Below are 21683 nucleotides of genomic sequence, written 5' to 3'. Positions count from 1 at the left end.
ATTGCATCAGTTAATATTAAACAGAGCTTTCTGTGAAGAATATAAGTTTATTCAGTATGAACAGTAATTTCAACCACGGTGTCTGTCCAGTAGTAGACACTCAATGAAAAAGAGTGATTAATTATCATCATCTTTTACTGAAGACCCATTACTGGCACATGCCTTGCTGGTGTAATCCTTGCAACAACCTTGTGAATGACTATTTTAAAATACTGGCAATACAGGTATTGTTACTTGCTCCACTGAAATAAAATTAGAGGGTGAACAGTAGTGACAATGCTACAAAAGCAAATAATGCACTGAATCTTGCAGTTCACCAGGAGCTTGTTTAGTGGAGATTATTAAGAATGAAGCATCAAATGGTTTAAGTTCATGCCGACTGCTTGTGTGGGTTGTAATATGCCCTTGTGTCATAATTAAACATACCATTATATTCACCTTTTACTGAAAAATATGCAAATTGTCTTTTATGTTAATTCATTATAATAAGAAGAGACTCGGTTGATAAATGTTTTTCCACATTCAGGAACATATTTTCTGGTTTTATTTATGTCTTCTGGGAAAACAAAATCTATATGATTTTGACCTCAGTATTCATGCACCCTTCTATGTTCATAAAATAAAAACAATGTAAAAGAATGTGTATTGAATGTGATGAATTAATAACATTATCAATTGATGCAAAGAAAATTTGCAAAGAACAATTTGACAAAAATAATATCATAATTATTAAAAAATTATGTTTATTAAATGAAAAAAAGAGACATAATTTAAGAAGAAAATAGAGGCTAAAAATACTTACATGTAGTAGCCATCAGTGTCTGTAACTTTATTAAAGCATACTCAAGTTAAGCAAATGTTATGATAGGATAGATAAATGAACAAAATATATGAACACATGATTTTTGCTACTAAAAAACAACCAAATAAGTATGTCCTTTTGCATAGTGAACAAATAATAAATTAAAGCAATCCTTATGTCATATGCCTACGTGAAAAATTGCCTTGCGACAACAATATTTAAATATGATTACAAAATTTGAATAGACTCAGTTCTTGTGGAAAATGTGTGTGTGTATATAATTGTAAGAAATGTTGTCATGGATCTAATATATATAATAAATATTATAAAATATTTGTAGATATAATTATGTGCTCCAAAGATTTGCTTGAGAAAAATGGCATCATGCATGCACAGCTCTATATTTCACAACATTTCATAAATAGTCATCTACAACTTGGGAATTTCTAGTACAGATGTTGCAGGAGGAATACAATTTACATATGCTCCTATGTTTATTTTAACTTAATATTTTATGCGATGCAAAAAAATAAACAAATGTCTAATAATAGAAGAAAGACTGAGGAACATATGAGATGTAGACAAGGAAGTCTATCTTGAAGAGAATCTAGCAATGAGCTTCAAAATACCATTATGAAGACTAAGGGGAAACCTCAAAACAATGATAATTAAAATAAATACCTAAATGAATCAGATTATTTAGAATGTTTACATGTAAATCTTTAAAACATTTTATTTATATTCTTATTTATTTTTGTAATTAGGAAATCAAGAAAGTACAGTCATGTTAGGGACCAACAAAACCATCAACTATAATTGCTATTCATTTAGTTATATGGCTTCAATTATATTTCTCAATTTCCCAGGGATATTTTTATCTTTTGGGGGCAAGTTTCATTCAATATACATTTTCTTTTCACCTTTTGACCATAAACTTTAAATGACTACATAGAAGGAAAGATTGCTTCCCATTATGGAGCATTTGTTGAGTGAGATCACCTCACTCAATCTTAAATAATTTATTCCTCATAATTTTATTTAAGCAGGCAAGTCAATGCATGGAATAGAAATACGTTAGAAGAATCTACAAGATTCCAGTAATTTGAATTGGTGAAATTATAAAAGAGTAGAGGTTTGTTTTTTGTTGTTGTTTTTGCTGTGGCTTCTTTTAAATAAAATTTAGTAATGTGTGATGAGATTTAAGCAACGTTTTTTTATATTATTGTATTAAAAACAGCTAGAATTTAGCTTATGAACACCACTCACAAAGGGGTTGGGAAAATGGGTGCACAATTGTAGGAATCCAGAGTTTTGCTTAAGAATAGAAAAATGTAATTAATTACTCAATGAAAATTCATAATGAAAGAGCTGATTTCATTTTCCTTTTTAAATATTTACTTGAAAAAATGAGAAAATAGGGATGTAAATTGTAGACAATATATATTATTGAAAGGAAAGAAGTGTTAGCTTTTACTTTTTGGTGAGCTTTCCTTTTATCAACATTTCCAGAGCCATCTTCATAGCCTTGTTTCTTAGACTGTATATAATGGGACTTAGGTTTGGGGGCATCACAGTGTAAAACACAGAAATAACAAGGTCAAAAATGGAAGGGGACTCTGAAGTTGACTTCAGATAAGCAATGAAACCAGTGGACAGAAATAATACAACCACCACCAGATGTGGAAGGCAAGTGGAGTAGACTTTTGACTTTCCTTCTGTGGATGGAATCCTTTTGACGGTAGAGAAAACAAACATAGAAAATAATGATGAATATAAAACAGCAGAAATCAAACATGACATTAATGAGAATGGGCACAATTTCTCTTATTAAATTTTCTGAGCCAGAAATAGCTAATAACTGAGGGATATCACAGAATAATTGATGGACCATGCTGGACCCAGAGTGCAATAAGGAGAAGGTACTGGCTGAGTGCATCACAGCTATCAGACCCCCACACAGCCAAGACACAGCTGCTGTCTGCACACACTTGCCTCTGATGATTATGACTCCATAGTGTAGGGGTTGGCATGTGGTCAAAGGACATCACTGTGAGGAGGGGCAGCTCTGCAGATGCTGAAAAAAGTGACAGAAATACCTGGGCAAAACAGCCAAGGAATGAAATGGATTTGGTTTGTGTTAAGGAGTTGGCAATGGATTTGGGGGCTGTGATTGAAATAAGGCAGAGATCCAAGAAGGATAAATTCTTCAAGGAGAAATACATAGGTGCGTGAAGATGATGGTCCAAAGTTGTGATCATGATAATGAGGATATTCCCCAGCACAGCACACAAGTAGACCAACAAGAACAGCATTGGATGCAAAATGTGCATGTTTTGATTGGTAGAAAACAGAGTAAGAATAAATTGAATCACAACTGTGAGATTTGTTGGGAAAAAAGGGGACTGGAATAAAATATTAATTTTTAGTCTTTCTATATTAAACACATACAGTTATGCATTGCTTAACAGTTGGGATACATTCTAAGAAACGTGTCATTAGGTGATTTTGTTGTTGTGCAAATATCATACAGTGTACTTGCACAAACCTACATAGTATGGCCTACTACACACCAAGGCCATGTGGTATGGCATATGGCTCCTAGGCCGCAAGCCTGTATAGCATGTTGCTATACTAACTACTGTAAGCAATTGTAACACAGTGGTATTTGTTTATTTAAACATATGTAAACATAGAACAGTTACAGTAAAAATACTGTATTATAATCTTATGGTACCATTTTCATGTGCATGGTCCATAACTTCCTTTCTCTGTAGATAGATACATACATACAGACAGACAGACATATATACATATAATACCTTTATTATGAGAATCTACAGATGGCAGTCACATGTCCATCTACCACAAAAATTACTTTCCTTTTGTTCCTATTCAGTCCATTTATTATCTACCATTTTCTGATTAATTTTGTGTTATTGAACTGATTTAGTTTCAACTCACATAAATGTGTCATCATAATATTGCCCAAATATATCCTGTAAAAGGTGATAAAAAATTGAAAAATTTTTACTGACCTTATCAAAACTAAGTTTTTCTTCCCATCCCTCTTGAAAACTCAAATTGACAAGCCAGTGACTGATGAATTGTGCCATAGTCTTGCTGTCCCTACATACTATGACATGATTAATAGAACTTAAGTTTCAATACAGCTTCCAAGAATTTGAACAGTACACAATTATCACAACAAAATGGAGGTAATACAGACCTTCCTCAATCTATTCTATAAAATAGTTAACCTACTTGCTCTCTGCAAAATGTTCAGTTTAGAAATGTTCCTACATTTAAATTTTTTAATGAGAGATTGAACTAACGTGGCTTTCTTTTTATAATTAGGAATCTTGGTCCTATAATTCCGTAGAAAACACACTCTTCGTTACTGTAGGTATCAAAGATCCCACAACATATGAACTCTGATTGTTGGCATCATATTTAATGAATTATTCAATTTTATTTTTTAATCCCCGTTTGACTCGACTTTTTCCCCATATCTAAGTTAAAAATTGTTTTCCCTACAAGCTTTTTTTCTCTTTTATCATATCCACAGTTCCACTACTACAGAACATAATATATCAGTTGTGTATCAGTTTTCATGCTCCTATGTCTTCTTCTTTCCCACGCCCCTTCCCTGTTTTCCTCTATTCCTTCCAAAAAATTAATGCAAATTCTGCAGCAGGAGGGAAAGCTCCCCACATATGTGGAACAAAATTCAGATGATCTAAATCTGATGAAGTAGTGTGGTTGGTCATTCCTATTGCAGTGACATGTGTGATGCCTCCTATTTGTACAGATTGTATTCATCAACCTTGATGTGAATTTAGTAAAATATTAAAACTGTACTTTACGATATCTCTTTCCATACTGTCTCCTTTGGTGCCTTCTTTTATGCTCATCCTCTCTTTATGGCAATGAAGGAAGGAAAATCACAGAGTGAATGTTGTTCTTTGGATTTAGGAGAAAAGTTAGGTAAAATAATTTTAATCTATTAGAGGATAAAAATCCATGTATTTTATTAAAAATAAAATTGGGAGCTAAGAGAGAAAGAAGGAAGGAAAGAAAGACCACAGTAACACGTTGGACTTGCAGAGGGAGAGAACATTCCTCGGGCTACAAAGTGTGGTGGGTGGCAGAGGGAGGGAGAGGGAGGTTGGGGATAATTGGGCGGGGGACACGGGGTACAAATGCAATTTGTGGTAATGGGTATGCTGCCAGAATGAATCTGGCCCTCACTTCATGGGCACAAGGGGTAACAGTCAGCTTTGTATCTCGTGAATATTCATAACCAATAAAAAAATTAAAAAATAAGCATTAGGATTTTTCCAGCCAAAGAGGGAAAGATATTTTGAATGACTTTTTAAAACTGTTTTACTGGTAATATTTAATTTAATTTACCTCCCATAGCTGTTCCTGTTAAAATATTGTGGATTCTTCAACTTACAACATCACTTATAGTCCCCAAGTGATTAAGTAAAAAATAAATAAATAAATAAAGGACTCATGGTTATTAAGGAAGATTTCCATACCTATGTATCTCTTCTTGTGTAAGGAAAATAAAAGGAACAAGGAAAATTGTCTCAAAGAAATTGGTCTTAATGATTCTATCTAACTCAGATATCTGTCATTAATGTTTATGGGCTGAAAAGCACTGGCCTTTTAAAGACACTTTACATTATTGTTTTTATGTTTTGTCTTGTTTGTTTATTTCTAGCTACATCTCATTAACTGTTGTTATTTCATTTCACATTTAACGCACTTCACTACACTTTCAGCTTAGTGTGATAAATGCTAAAATATATCACTGACAATTACAATACCTAATATTCATCATATGAACTCCTGAGCCAAAATGTTAAAATATGCCAGAAGTATTTAAAAAAATAATCTTATTGTGAAACACCTAAAATTATGGAGAAGAAAAAATAATATTTTCTCCTATTGAAACCTACCCCCTGAAAAATCTGGTGTTGTTATTGTGAATAATTTGAGCACCAGTGAACAATATCTAGGTAGATTGTATTGGTTTTCATTATTTGTTAAATGACAATTTTTAACTGTTTTTCCCCTCAATTCTAAGATGAATTTTAACTCTAAAATAATTTAAATATAAAACAAATTTTGAATGACTTATTCACATATCTTCAATCCTGGTGCATGAAGATTCCAGCTGTCTTCTGTGCTTTGCTGCTAGTGAAATTATTGGTGATCACGAGGGCAAAAATGTATTATAAACATTTCAATACAGATGATAACACATGTTGATATGATGCCCAAATACTCTGGCTCTATGGATATCTAAGTAGGCAGAAACAGAAAACCTGAAGAGCTTGGCTATCTTACCTTGATTGCTTCTCTCCCATGAGCTTGAAAACTGTCCAAGAATTACAATTTATCAAAATGCTTTATTCCAAAAGGAAAATAATGCTACCTTTGTCTCCAATGACTTGCTTAATTGTATCAGCCTATAATGAAATCTCACTGAGTAATTAATGATTAGTAATTAGTATTTCATATTTTTATTTTGTTAGTTTTCACATTTAAAGACAGGACTGTGATTAATTTTTGGTTTCAATTTTCCTTTATATATTTATTGAGTGCCTAGTTAGGACCAGTCCCTTCTGTTGGCATACTTCAGTAAAAGCAATGCAGTGAGTCAAATTCTAAAGGTTCGTGGGATGACATTGTCTCAACACCAACATCTCCAAGTTGTGCCTTGGAGAGAGGCAGAAGCATGTGTAAAGCAGAGGAAAGATCTATCCCCAGGAGAGTGTGATGAAAGTAGGTCTCCAAAGAATACTAGGTGGGGGTGTGACAGGCGAGCTTCAGAGTTTAGTGCAGAGTCAGGGGAGCAGGTAAAGAAGAGACAAGGAGATGAGTGAAAGAAAAAATGGCAGGCAGGACTGGAGATGCTGCAGGTCATAGGAAGTAGTTAGTTCTTACTGTGACGGAAAGGAAAACCAGGGATGGTTTTGAGTAGAGTAGGGACACTATCTGACTTACATTTGAACTTTTTTTCCTTTTTTATTACCTTTTTAATTTTATTGTATATGTTTCAGGTTCACAACACAATGTTATGATATACACACACGTAGTAAAATGATAATTACTGTCAAGCAAACTAACATCCATCACGTAACATAGTTACTTTGTGCGTGTGTGTGTGGTAAGAGCACCTGAATCTACTCTTAGCAATTTTCTACTATACAATATACTATTATTAACTGTTGTTCTTATGTTGTGCATTAGATCTCTAGATTCACTCCTACATAACTGCAGGTTTGTACCATTGGCCTGCCTCTACCCATTTCCTCCCCTTTCCTCCCCTTTCCTGCTCTAGTAACTACTGTCCTACTCTTTATGTAGTCGACCTTTTGTAGATTCAATGTTGTGAGATCATACATCTGAAATTAACCAAAGTCCGATGAAAATAGACTGCAGAGGAAGCTGACTGGGAACAAGGGCAGGAAGCTATGTCACTACTCCTGGTCAGCCTTGATGGTGACTTGGACAAAGTAGGTAGTGGTGTGGGTGCAAGACATGTTGAGCTTCTAAGAATACTTTAATGGCAAAGCCAAAAATTCCTCTTTAGATATAACAGCACGTTAATCCCTTTTTTTTTTTTTTTTTTTTTTTTTTTTGCAAATCTTAACAATATATTCTTGCATTAAACATTTGTTCAGATTTTTTTTTTTTTTTTTTTTGTCTTTTTCGTGACCGGTAAGGGGATCGCAACCCTTGGTGTCGCCGGCACCGCGCTCAGCCAGTGAGTGCACCGGCCATTCCTATATAGGATCCGAACCCGCAGCCGGAGCGTCGCTGGGCTCCCAGCGCTGCACTCTCCCGAGTGCGCCACGGGGTCAGCCCCATTTGTTCAGATTTTGAAATTATTATTTGAGCTCCAATTTTTGGGAGAAATTAAATTTAAACTTACAATATTACTACATCTTTGTTGTGGTAAAATATATATAACACAACATCTGTCATTTTAACCATTTTTTAGCATACAATCCATGGAATTAATTAGATTCCCAATGTTGTGTGACCATCACCTCTATTTCCAAAACTTTTTTGTTATTCTACACATAAGTGTGACCCCATTAAGCAATAACTTCTCATTACTCCTTCCCCCCAGTTTCTGGTAACCTATAATCGATTTCTGTCTGTGACTTATAAAAAAATTTAATTTACTCATGCTAATAGTGAGTATTTAAGGGCTACAGTGTGATGAATTTGTACCGTGTACAATGATCATATCAGGGTAATTAGCATATCCATCACCTCAAACATATGTCGTTTCTTTGTGTTTAGCACATTCGAAATCCTCCGTATTAGCTCTATGGAATTATGGAATAAATTACTGTTAACTGCAGTCCTCCTACAGTACTGCAGGACACTGCATCTTATTCTTCCTATCTACTACGATTTCACAGTTTTATCAAGCCACTTGCCAGCCTCTTCCGAGCCCCCGCTTACACTTACAATGTTATAATCAGCAAAATTATATTGCAAATTGGAAAAGCAAAACAAACACCAAACCAACACATTTTCCAGATATATAAGAATTTGACCTTTCCATGGACTAGTTCTTTGATCATGTGAAGAAATCTAAACTGGAAATTTGTTTTCTTGGATTTCGAATGTGGTCCCCCGTCCCCGTCGCTTCCTGTGTTGCTGGTTCATACACTAAAATTCATCATCATTTTTTTTCATATTTTTGTTGATTTTTCTTTCTCTTCATGATTTTAAGTGAGTCTCTCTATTTTTAGTGCTCAGGAATTTCACAAGAATATACCATGGTGTAATATTTTTGTTTATAAATTATTGTTTAGGGAATTTGATTAGTTCCTTTACTTTTCAAGCTAAGTTTCTTAATTCTGATTATCTTGCAATTTTTATTTGTTTTCTTTCTGTTCCTCTTCCTGGAGTTTTATGATTAGCTTCCTTAATTAGTATTATTTTCTTTTTAAAATTTCCCTTTAAATGGAAAATAAAAATTGTATGCATTCATGCTATACTCCGTGATATTTTGATATAAATGTACATTTTGGAATGACTAAATCAAATAATTAATATATGCAATTCGTTTCATTATTTTTGGTGTGTGTGCTGAGAACACTTAAACTCTATTAGCAAGTCTCACGTACACAAAATATTCTTATTAACTAAATTCATCATGACGGACAATAGATTTTTTAAACATTCCTTCTATGTAATTGAAATGTTGCATCCATTGACCTACATCTCCCCAGTCCACCTCCTAACCCAGTCTCTGTTTAATCGCCATTTTATTCTGTTTCTGTGAGGTTGACTTTTTAAGATTCCACGTGTGATTGACATCATGTGGTATCTGTCTTTCTGTATCTGGCTTATTTCACTTAACATAATGTCCTCCAAGTTCAACATTCATGTTGTCACAAATAACAGAATTCTTTTCTTTTTAAAGATAAATAGCATTCCATTTTGTAAATACACCACATTATTTTTATCCGTTCATCTGTTGGTGAACATTTAGGTGGATTCCAAATCTTTGCTATTGTGAATAAAACTTCAAAAAAACATGAAGGTGCAGATACATCTTCAACATGATGATTTCATTTTTTTTTAGATATATACCCAATAGTGAGATTGCTGTATTATATGGGAGTTTAATTTAAATTTTTAAGGGACCTCCATACTGTTTTGCATAATGGCTGTACAAATTTACACTCCCAACAACAGTGTACAAGGGTTTCTTTTTTTCACATTCTCACTGACATGTCATTTTTTTTTTTTTTAGTAATAGCCAGTTTAACAGGTGCTAGGTGATATTTTGTTTTGGTTTTAATTTGCATTTCCCTGAATAGTGATATTGAGCATTTTTTTATATACCAGTTGACCATTCATATGTCTTTATTTGAAAAGAATTCAGGTCTTCTGCCCATTTTAAAATTGAGTTATTTGTTTTCTTGCCGTTGAGTTGTTTGAATTCCTTACGTAATTTGGATTTTAACCACTTATCAGATGTATGGTTTACACATATTTTGTCCTAATCCATATGTTTTCTCTTTAGTCTGATGACTATTTTCTTTGCTAGGTGGAAGCTTTTTATTTGGATGCAATCCCATTTGTCTATTTTTGCTTTGGTTTCCTGTGCTTATTGGGTCATATTTAAAATCATTGCCCATACCAATGTCATGGAGTGTTTTCCTGTGTTTTTATCCAGTAGTTTTATAGTTTCACGTCTTAGGTTTAAGTATTTAATCCATTTCAGGTTGAATTTTTATGATGTAAGATGAGGATCCAATTTTATTCTTCTGCACATGGATATTCAGTTGTCCCAGCACCATTTATTGAAAAGACTGTCCTTTCTCTATTGTGTGTTCTTGGCACTTTTGTCAAAAATGAATTGAATATAAATAGTTGGATTTATTTCTATACCGTTTTACTGATCTATGCATCTGTTTTTATGCCATTACTGTGATGTTGAATTACTATAGCTATGTAATGGATTTAGAAATCAGGGAATGTTTTGCCTCCAGCTTTGTTTTTTTTTTGCTCAAGATTGTTGTGGATATTTGGGCTCTTTTCTGTTTCCATCTGTATTTTAGGATTTTAGTGTTTTGTAAAAAATATCATTGTAATTTTAAAAGGGATTGCCTTGAATCTATAGATGGCTTTAATAAGTTGGACATTTTATCAATATTCTTTTGCTCCATGAACATGGAATATATTTCTATTTATCGTGTCTTCATTTTTTATCAGTGTTTTTCGATGTCCAGAGTACAGATTTTTAATCTTATTAGGTTAAATTTATACCTAATAATTTATTTATGGTAGATATTGTAAATGAGATTGAGTTATTTTTCAGATAGTTTGTTGTTAAAGAATAAAAATGCTATTAACTTCTGTATGTTCATTGTCTATCCTGCAACATTGCTAATTTTGTTTATCAATCCTAAAAATTTTGTGGTGGAATCTATAGAGTTTTCTCTATATAAGATCATGTCATCTGCAAACAGAAACACATTTACTTTTTTTCTTCCAAACCGGATAGTTTTTATTTCTTTCTCTTGCCTAATTGCTCTAGCAAGAACTTCCAGTACTATATTGAATAGAAGTGACCTTAGTGGGCATTATATCTGTTCCTGATCTTAGAGAAAATGCTTTAAATTTTTCATTATTGAGAATGATGTTAGCAGTGGGATTGTGATATATGTCCTTTATCATATGGAGGTACATTTCTTCTGTACATAATTTGTTCCAAGATTTCATCATGAAATGAAGGTGAATTTTTTTCATTTGCCTTTTCTGCATCTATTGATGTAATCATAGGGCTTTAGCTTTATTCTTTTAATGTAGTCTTTCACTTGTATTGAATTGCATATGCTGAGTAATTTTACATCTGAAAGAAAACTCCCACTTGATCATAGTGCATGATTTTTAAATTTTATTATTTACTATTAGCATATTCATTATAATAATTTTTTTAGTTTTTAAAATTAAATTAATTAAATGATTAAATAATTATTGGTTATGAATATTAATGATATAAAAAGTTGGTTGTCACCCCTCAAGCCCAAGATGTGAAGGCTAGATCCATACTTGCAGCATGCACCTTACCACAAATTGTGTTTGTACCCCATGTCACCCACCCAATTATTCCCATCCTCCCTCTCACACTCCCTTTCTCCCCCACTCCACTGTGTATCCCAAGGTATGTTCTCTCTCACAACAAGTACAACACACCCCTGTGGACTTTCTTCCTTTCCTTCTTTCTCTCTTAGCTCCCACTTATGAGTGAGCACATGCGCTATTTATCCCTCTGTGCTTTGCATATTTCACTCAACATAAGTTTTTCCAGGCTCGTCCATGTTGTTGAAAATGGAAGAATTTCATTCCTTTTTATGGCAGAGTAGTATTTCATGGTGTATATATACCACAGTTTCCTTATTCAATCATCCATTGATGGACAATTAGGTTGGTTCCATGTCTTGGCTATTGTAAATAGAGCTGCGATGAACATGGGAGTGCAGGTATCCCTTCGACATGATGATTTCCATTCCTCTGAGTATATACTCAGAAATGGGATTGTTGGATCGTATGGAAGATCTAGCTGTAGTTGTCTGAGAAATCTCCATACTGTTTTCCATAGTGGTTGTACTAATTTACAGTATCACCAACAGTGTAGGAGTGTTCTCTTCTCTCCATACCCTCACCAGCATTTGTTATTCACCATGTTTTTGATTAGAGCCAGTCTAAATGGGGTGAGGTGGTTTCTCAAGGTAGTTTTAATTTGCATTTCCCTGATGACTTGTGATTTTGAGCATTTTTACATGTACCTATTGGCCATTTGTATGTCTTCCATTGAAAAATGTCTATTAACCTTCTTTGCCCTTTTTTACTTCAGTTATTTGTTTTTTTATTATGTAATTGCTTGAGTTCATTGTATATTATGGATATTAGTACCTAGTCGGATGCATAGCTAGCAAGAATTTTCTCTCTCTCTGTAGGTTTTCATTTCATTCTGTTGACTGTTTCTTTTGCTGTGCAGAAGGTTTTTAATTTAATGTAGTCCCTTTGTTTATTTTTTCTTTTACTGCTTGTGCTTTTTCGCTCATGTTTATAAATTCTGTGCCCAGACCTAACACCTAAAGTGTTTCAACTCTATTTTCCCTTAGTAATTTTACAGTCTCAGGTGTTATACTTAAGTCTTTAATCCATTTTGAGTTGATTTTAGTATATGGTGAAAGGTACATATCTAGTTTCATTCTTCTGCATACAGTTATCCAATTTTGCCAGTACCTCTTGCTCAAGAGGCATTCTTTTGCCCATTGTAGATTTTTGTTGCTTTTGTCTAACATCAGATGGCTGTAAGCCTGCAGGGTGGTTTCTAGGTTCTCAATGCTGTTCCACTGGTGTGAGTGTCTGTTTTATGCCAGTACCATGCTGACTTGGTTACAATAGCTTTGTAGTATAATTTGAAGTCAGGTAGTCTTATGCCACTGGCTTTACTTTTTTTGCTCAGGAATGCTTTGGCTATTCAGGGTCTTTTTCTATTCCATATAATAGGTAAGATGGTTTTTTCCATTTCTGTGAAGAATGTCATTGGTATTTTGATAGGGATTGCATTGAATCGGCAGATTGCTTTCGGTAGTATAGACATTTTCACAATGTTAATTCTTCCAATCCAAGTGCATGGAATATCTTTCCATCTTTTTGTGTCTTCCTTAATTTCTTTCAAAAGTGGTTTGTAGTTCTTATAGTAGAGATCTTTCAGCTCCTTGGTTAAATTGATCCCTCGGTATCTTATTTTTTTGGTGACAATTGTAAATGGGTTTACTTTATTTCTCTTTCTGTTAATTCATTATTTGAGTATATAAATGCTACTGATTTCTGGGCAGTCAACTAGGGAATTATATCTATAATATACAAGGAATTCAAGCAACTGCATAGTAAAAAACAAATAACCCATTTAAAAAATGGGCAAAGGAACTCTATAGACATTTTTTAAGGAAGACATACAAATGGCCAAGAGGTACATGAATAAATGCTCAACATCAGTAGTCATCAAGGAAATGCAAATTAAAACCAGATTGAGATACCACCTCATTCCAATTAGACTGGCTATAATAAAAAACATTGTATGTATATACAACATGGAATACTACTCTGTGAAGATTTCTTGCAGGGCTGACCAAGTGGTGGTGAACTCCCACAGTATTTGCTTGTCTGGGAAGTACACTTTTTCCCTTGTTTCCAAAGATAGCCTTGCTAGCTATAGTATTCTTGGCTGGCACTTTTTTTCTTTTAGTGTTTTGAATATATATCATCCTATTTTCTTCTAGCCTTTAGAGTTTCTGTTGAGAAGTTTGCTATTAGTTTGATAGGGTCTGCCTTATAGGTGACTTGATGCTTTTCTTTAGCTGTTATTAGAATTCTCTTTGTTTTTGTGCTTTGCCATTTAGACTATAATGTATCTAGGGAGGATCTTGTGGATTGAATCTGTTTGAGAATGGTTGAGCCTCCATTGGTGAAGGTCCATGTCTCTCCCTATACCAAGGAAGTTTTCTTTTACTATTTCACTGGATAGGTTTTCAAAGCATTTTCCTTTCTTCTCACCTTTTGGAACACCCAAGATTCAAATGTTTGTGTGCTTAAGGTTGTCTTCTAGCTCTCTTAGATTGTCTTCATTTTTTAAATTCCTTTTTCCTTTTTATTTATTTATTTATTTATTTTTTTGTCTGCCCAGTCTATTTTGAAGACTATCTTTGAGACTGGAAATTATTTTGTGTGCTCACTCTAGCCTGCTGCTTAAGCACTCAGTTGTGTTTTTTATTTCATTGAATGAATTGCTCAGTTGCATGAGTTCTGCTGCATTCTCTTTTAAGGTATTGATTTCTTTGTAAATTTCCTCCTTCATATCCTGGATTTATTTTTCTCATTTTACTGTGTTGTTTAACTGAATCTTTTTGTATCTCACTGAGATTTCTGAAGATCATTGCTCAGAATTTCTTTTCAGTCATTTCAGGAGTTTCCTGCTCTACAGGTCTGGGACTTAGAATTACTGTATTCTTTTGGTGGTGTCATATTTCCTTGAATTTTCATATTTCTCGAATCTCTACATTGCTGTCTTGTCATCTGGTAGAGCAGTTGTTTCTTCTGTTTCTCTGGAGTGGGCTTTGATGAGAGAGACTTCCTCTTCTTTTTCCAGCCTCTGTTGGTGACACTCATTGTGTCAGTGTGGTCAAGTAGCTTGTGGGTCACCTGCACAGTGGCTGTGTCTGCTACTGTGGTAGCAAGCTGCATTTGAGATGGTCATGGCTGTGGCAGTGGCTGTGATGGACCACCCTCATGGAATTGGTGTTTTGGGCATGTTCCTGTCTTATATTGGGCAGTGGTGCTGCCTGAGGTTCTTGCCTAGGACTCCATGAATGCTCCTGCATTCCATCAGGTGATGGAGGCTTCCCACTGCATGTTAAATTGAACATAGCTCCTTAGCCAGTTTCCAGAGGTTTTTAGCATAGCAGGCATCTGCTTCCCAGATTCAGCTCTGTTCTCCACATCCTGGTTGATTTGTGTATAAACAGTCAGTATATAAACTCTGCCCAGCCAGCACAAACCTCATTCTTAAGAGAGAAGCAGGTCCAGACCTTGTAATATTTGCTATATATACTCATATTTAGGTGCTCCAATGTTGGGTACATATATATTCATAATTGTTATATCTTCTTAATGAACTGACTCATTATTCATTATGTCACAACTTTCTTTGTCTATCTTTACAGTAATTTCTTTTGGACTGGTAAGGGGATCATAACCCTCGGCTTGGTGCTGTCTGCACCACGCTCAGCCAGTGAGGGCACCAGCCATCCTGATATAGGATCTGAACCCATGGCCCTAGTGCTACCCACACCACACTCTCCAAGTGAGCCACAGGGCCAGCCGTTTACAGTAAATTTTGACTTAAAGTCTACTTTATCTGCTATAAGTAAGTATAGCTACCTTGCTCTCTTCTGGTGTCAATTTAAACATAGTATTTTTTCATCCTTTATTCACATACTATGTGTGTTCTTTAAGGTGAAGTAAATCCATTATATATCTAATCCATTTATATTTAAGGTGGTTATTGATAAGTAAGGACTTACTACTGCCATTTTATTATTTTCCATTTTTTTGAAGTTTTTAAAACAAATTTTTTCCCTCTCATTTCTTCTTTTGTGATTAGATCATTTTCTCCAGTGTTGTGTTTTGGTTTCTTGCTCTTTGACTTTTGTATGTCTACTACAGGTGTCTGTTTTTCGGTTAGCATAAGACTTACTTAAAATATTTTACAGTTATAACATGACATTTTAAGGTGTTAACTTTATCCACATTTAAAAAGAGAGAGGCTTTACTTTTACTTCACCTCCCTCATTTTGCATTTCTGTTGTCACAATTTATACCTTTCTACATTGTGTATATCTAAACCAATTATTTTTGCTCTGATTATTTTAAAAGTTATATCTTTTAACTTTCATACTAAATATATAAGTGGTTTACAAACCACCATTACAGTATTAGAGTTTTCTAAATTTGACTTTGTACTTACTTTTTTACCAGTGAGTTTTATAATTTCATATTTTTTCACATTACTAATTAGTGTCTTTTTCTTTCAGATTGAAGAACTCACTTTAGCGTTTTTTTTGTAAGGCAGTTCTGACAGTGATGAACTCACTCAGTTTTGTTTGTCTGGGAATATTTTTGTCTCTCCTTCATTTCTACAGGACAGCTTTGTTCTTTGTTATGTAAATTATAATTGGTTGGCAGTTTTTTTTTTTTATTCTTATAGCTTTGTGAAAATATTATCCTAATCTTCCCTTACTCCCTCTTGGCCTGTAAGCTTTGCTTGAAATATGTTGCTTGCCTTATAAAAATGTCCTCATGTAGAATATGTTTTATTTGTTTTTTCCTTTTGCTGCTTTCAGAATCTTCTCTTTGTCTGTTATTTTTGACAGTTTAATCATAATATCACTTCTTGTTATCTTATCAGGATTTTGCTTCACTGGAGACTTTGACCTTTCTGTATCTGTATACTTGTATCTTTTCCCAGATATGGACAATTTTTAGCTATTTTTTTTCTTTATATAACCTTTCTGTACTTTTGTCTTTACCTTCTCCTTCTTAAACTCCTATACTTTTAACATCAGCTATCTGTGGAGGTGGCACTAATGTCTCAGGCATAAGAGCACACAGTGCAGGCTCAGAGCGAGAATGTGATGTTAGGCCTTGTACTGGTTTCAGCGGCTCTGGGGTCCAGTGTGTGCATGAACTCTCTGTGGAAGATGAGCTTGTGACTAGGATGCAGGAACATGCAGGGAGACCTTGGCCCTAGGGCTAAGGGTGTGAAGTAGCTCACTATGGAGGTGTGTCCAGGGACTGAAACATGGGTAGGTGATATGCAGCTACAGATTTGGTGTCTGAAAAGTGTGTACTTGGGACAGCTGTGGAGTGGGTGCATTGGGCTGAGAAAGGGGGTGACTTCAGTCTTGACACAGCACAAGAGAAGCTGCTTCTTGGATCACAGGGTTTTGCAGTTGAATCTCCCTCTCTGGGGTTTCCCAGCAGGAATGACCTGGTTATATCAGTGGCAACAGATTTCAGTGTCCTCTGCAAAGCAGGTTGCTGAGGATGGTGGCTCCTGCCACACAGCTGATGCCAGGAGCCTCCACCATTCCTCTCTGCTCCTAGCTGTCTCCTGGCATCTCAGCTATGTCAGTATCACCACTGATCTTCTCTCTGTGTGGAGGGATTAAGGTTGGTATCTCCTGATTTACCACCTAGGTCAATTGCTGTTATTTCTAGTCCTCTCTCTCCAACTTCCAATAGAAATTATTTACCTTTGCTCTTCATGGCAGTTGCCTCAATATCCTTTCAGCTTTTCTATGGCATAGCTTTATTTGTGCTTTAATAGTTTTAATTATTAAAAACATTTTATACTGAATTCTGATTAGATAAATTCCCCTTTAAATTTCTCTTTGAGAACTTTTATTATGAATTTTGGTGTTTTGTTTGTTTGTTTGTTTGTTCCCTGAAATACCTGAATCCTCTTTTCTGCTAATATTATTGTTATTTTGGTCTCCATCTTTCAATGTACAGATTATGTACAACATCTGATGTTCCTAAGCTCTAAGGTGGTAATTAAGAGTTGCAGAGGGTTAAAAATCTTGATTCCCATTTGATTTTAGGATAGGGTTTTTAGGTTGTGCATGTGTGGGACAAAAGTCCTCAGCTAGGGGACGAAAGTCCACAGCTAGTGGGCAATGGCCCATCTAATCAATTTTAATCAAGCAAATGTTGATTTTCAGTTGATTTTTAGTGTAGGGCTTTTAGGTAATGCATGTATGGGACAAAAGTCCACAACTAGGGGACAAAAGTCCACAGCTAGCAGGCAACAACCCATCTAATCAATTTTAATCACGGTTTAGGGATGGGATTATGTACTTTGATTATTTAACATACTGATTGCTATTAAAAGATGTTGAAAGAATTGCTGTAGGGAAACATGTGAAAAAGTGTTGGCTAAGGGCAAGCTGTTTGGTGGAAACTTTAGAGACAATTATATTTAAATTTAATCATAAGAATGTAACTTTTGCTTAAATCATTTAAGGAGAAGTTATATTTTAGATTAGATAATGATCACAGTTTGATAAACTTAGCTTTTCACAAATTATACTTTGGAATGTCACATTGTTAATTTAAATGATGTTACTATTTGTTAATTTAAACGATATTTCTATTGTTTAAGCTATACTTAGCTGTAGATAACTTTTGTCATGATGCCCATGTCTTTGTGTCGTTTTGTAATGATTGGATCAACTGATATTTCCTGTGAAACTTCCTTGTCTTAACAATAAAAAACAGAAGATAACTTTGAGTTGAGGCTGTACCAAGTTTTCTCCTTCTAACAGAGGAGTTGCTGAGGTGCGATCCCTTAGGGCTTCTCGTTGCATTCATGTTGCTTTGTGTAATCTTTTTTGTGTCTCCATTACACAGCAAGAAGTGTAACAGTTAGTGGATTAATTGGGTATGATGGGTGCATGCACTGAGCTTGTCAGTAGCTAAGCTTCATGGAAGAGAGTTGCAGAGGTTTTTAGGGGTTTCAAATACCAGTTTTTTAAACCACCACCTAGTAGGGGACACCACCAAATAATCTGCTATCTGAATGTAGGATTGGTCACCTGAATTCTGTAAAATACCTTAAAGTAAAAGTAAGGACTTCAAAGTATATGTCAAAGGACCCTATTAATGCATATTCTTAACTCCCTCCACCCTCTTGCAGAGCTTAGTGTCTCCAAGGCTGATCTTCTCTGCTTCAATTATGTAGAACCTACATAACACTATTTTTGCCAAGAGCTGGAGTAGATTCTTGACTCTTGAGCTGGAGAAAAGTTCTGGAGTTAAAACTTCATTTTGAATAAACCTTCCTGTTATACAAACTAAATGACCTTTTCCATTTTTAGTGCCTTCTTGTTTCTTTCCTGTAGTCTTTGTGGGTAAAAACTTCCTCATAAACTCACTGTCATTTATTCATATGGAGGAGAAAAGAAATTCCTGTTTTAAGTCTGTCATTTTAATCAAAATTATGTTGTGATTAATTTTTTTTTATTTCCAATGCAAAAAAAATATTTTAATATTATAATAAAAAATAGGTAATCCCATATGTAGAATGACAATTAAATGAAAAATAATTAAATAGTACCATGGTGCTGGACTAGTTTTTACAACATAAACATAGAAAATAAATAAAATATATAAAGGCAACGTACATTAGATGGAGTAGAAGACTATAAATTCTGAATAAAAATTAATGGAAAAAGTATCATAAAACTAATTTTTAATGGTTTAGGATATAAAATATGTTCATGTCCTGTTTTGAAGTGTACAAAACCTGAAGAGGCAAATACTTAAATGTTATAGTACCTACTCAATTCAAAATTCAGATTTTAAGAAATTATCAAAATAGAATTAAAGGGTTAAACATGGGGCAAGATGGTGAGCTAAATGTGCCCAGCATGTGGTCCTCCTGCAGAAGGGGTACGGAGAAAGGAACAGACAGCTAGGATCAGTGCAGGAGGAATTCTCCCTTGCAGTGAGAAGAATCTACTTTGGTGTGAGCACTTCCCAGTGGTAAGTCTCCTCTTGCTCATTCTCCAGCCTGCCCTCACCACTACCACCATTGCCTGAGCCATTGTCTAGTCCCATGGCCATGGTCCGTCTTCCCCCATAGGAGTTCATCCCTCTTCCTCCAGTGGCCACTGGTACAACCCATTGCATGACTAATGCTGCCTGTAGCCATGGCCACAGATGCTGGAGCACCACACTGGGCAGCCCCAGCTCCATCCTCAGCTGATGGAGCCCTGCTCTATGTGACCACAGTCACCAGAGTCCTATGACACTCAACCAGAGCTTCTGGAGCCCCACCCCACATGACCACAGCTGCCAGACTCCTGTGCTGCCCAACCACAGCCTCTGCAGCCCAGTGCAGCATGGTCACAGCTACTGATGAACATAGATGCAAAAATCCTGAGCAAAATATTAGCAAGTGGAATACAGCAGCACATCAGAGAAGTTATACATCAGGATCAAGTAAGACTCATCCCAGAATTGCAAGGATTTGCAACATATGCAAGTAAGGTAATATGATATGCCACATCAACAAAATCGAGGACAAAAACCATATGGTTATCTCAATAGATGCAGAAAAAGTGTTTGACAAAATTCAACATCTCTTCATTATAAAGACTCAACAAATTAGGTATAAAAGGAAATTATCTCAACACAAGTAAAGCCATATATGACAAACCCACCACCAATACCATCCTGAATGGGAAAAAGCTGAAAAAAATTTTAAGGACAGGAAAAAAACAAGGATGCCCATTCTTACCACTCCTATTTAACATAGTACTGGAAGTACCAGCCAGAGCAATCAGGCAAGAGAAATAAATAAAGGGCATCCATACTGGAAAAGATGAAGTCAAATTGTCACAGTGTTTACATATGCTGTGATTATATATATAGGAAAGCCAGAAGACTCAAAAAACTCTGAGTCAATCGATGATTTCAGTAAAGTTGCAGCATACAAAATCAACATGAAAAATCAGTAGTGCTTTTTCACTCCAACAACAAAGTAGCTAAAAAAAGAAATCAAGAAAGCAAGGACATTTGCAATAACTACCAATAAAATAAAGTGCCAAGGAATAAAGATAACCAAGATGGTGAAAGATCTCTACAACTAGAACTACAAATCACTGTGGAAAGAAATTGAACAGAACACCAAAAAACGGAATGACATTCCATGTTCAGGGATTGGATAAATCGTATAGTGAAAACATCCATACTACCCTAATTCATCCACAGATTCAGTGTGGTACCCATCAAAATACCAATGACTTTATTCGCAGAAGTATAGAAAGCAATCCTAACACTCATATGAATGAACAAAAGACCCCAAATAGCCATAGCAATCCTGAGTAACAAAAATAAATCTGGAGTCGTTGCACTTCCTGACTTCAAATTATATTACAAAGCTATGGTAACAAAAACAGCATGGTAGTGGCAAGAACAGACACTTTCACCAATGGAATAAAATAAAGAACTCCAAAATCAACCCATGTATGCATAGCCAACTGATCATCAGCAAGGCATAAAGAACATACATTGGGGACAAAGCCTTTTCAATAAACAGTGCTGGAAAAACTGGATATCCATTTGTAGAAGAATGACATTAGACCTGTACATCTTGCACCTGCCAAATCAACTCAACTCAATGATTAGTGGGAGTAAATAAATAAATAAGCAAATAAACAAAAAAGACAAAACAGAAAGAGAGAAAGTAATAGCTATCATAATAATATGTTAAATTTTCAGGAGAGGAAAGAAGTGTGATTACTAAAAGTGGAAAGGGGGGTAGTTAAGATAGATCTACCATATGTTTCAGCCATCCCATTGCTGGATATATACCCAGAGGAATAGAAATCATCATGTCCAAGGGATACCTGTACTTCAATGTTTATTGCAGTGCTACTTACAATAGCTAAGAGTTGGAACCAGCCTAAATGCCCATCATTGGATGAGTGGATAAGGAACATGTGGTATATCTACACAATGGAATACTACTCTGCTGTATAAAAAAAAAAAAAAAAAGAATGCAATACTACCATTCGCAGCAACGTGGATGAAATTAGTGAAATAAGCCAGGCACAGAAAGAGAAATACCACATGTTCTCACTTATTTGTGGGAGCTAATTAAAATAAATAGATAAATATACAAATTTTTTTCTTTAAAAATGGTATTTAATAAAACCCATTTCTTTTAAATTTAATAAAAGAATCATGGGTTTCTTTTATT

The 21683-nt window shown here is 34.9% G+C and overlaps 1 pseudogene; it reads right to left on the bottom strand.

The window, feature by feature from the left end:
- Positions 1-2272: 2272 nt before the first annotated feature.
- LOC134376006 (olfactory receptor 14A16-like) lies at positions 2273-19675 on the bottom strand (annotated as a pseudogene).
- Positions 19676-21683: the final 2008 nt, after the last annotated feature.

This window comes from Cynocephalus volans, chromosome 4 (assembly GCF_027409185.1).
Source record: "Cynocephalus volans isolate mCynVol1 chromosome 4, mCynVol1.pri, whole genome shotgun sequence".
NCBI classification, from domain to species: domain Eukaryota; kingdom Metazoa; phylum Chordata; class Mammalia; order Dermoptera; family Cynocephalidae; genus Cynocephalus; species Cynocephalus volans.
Note: the sequence above shows the minus strand (reverse complement) of the source record. Positions and strands in the feature narration are given on the sequence as shown.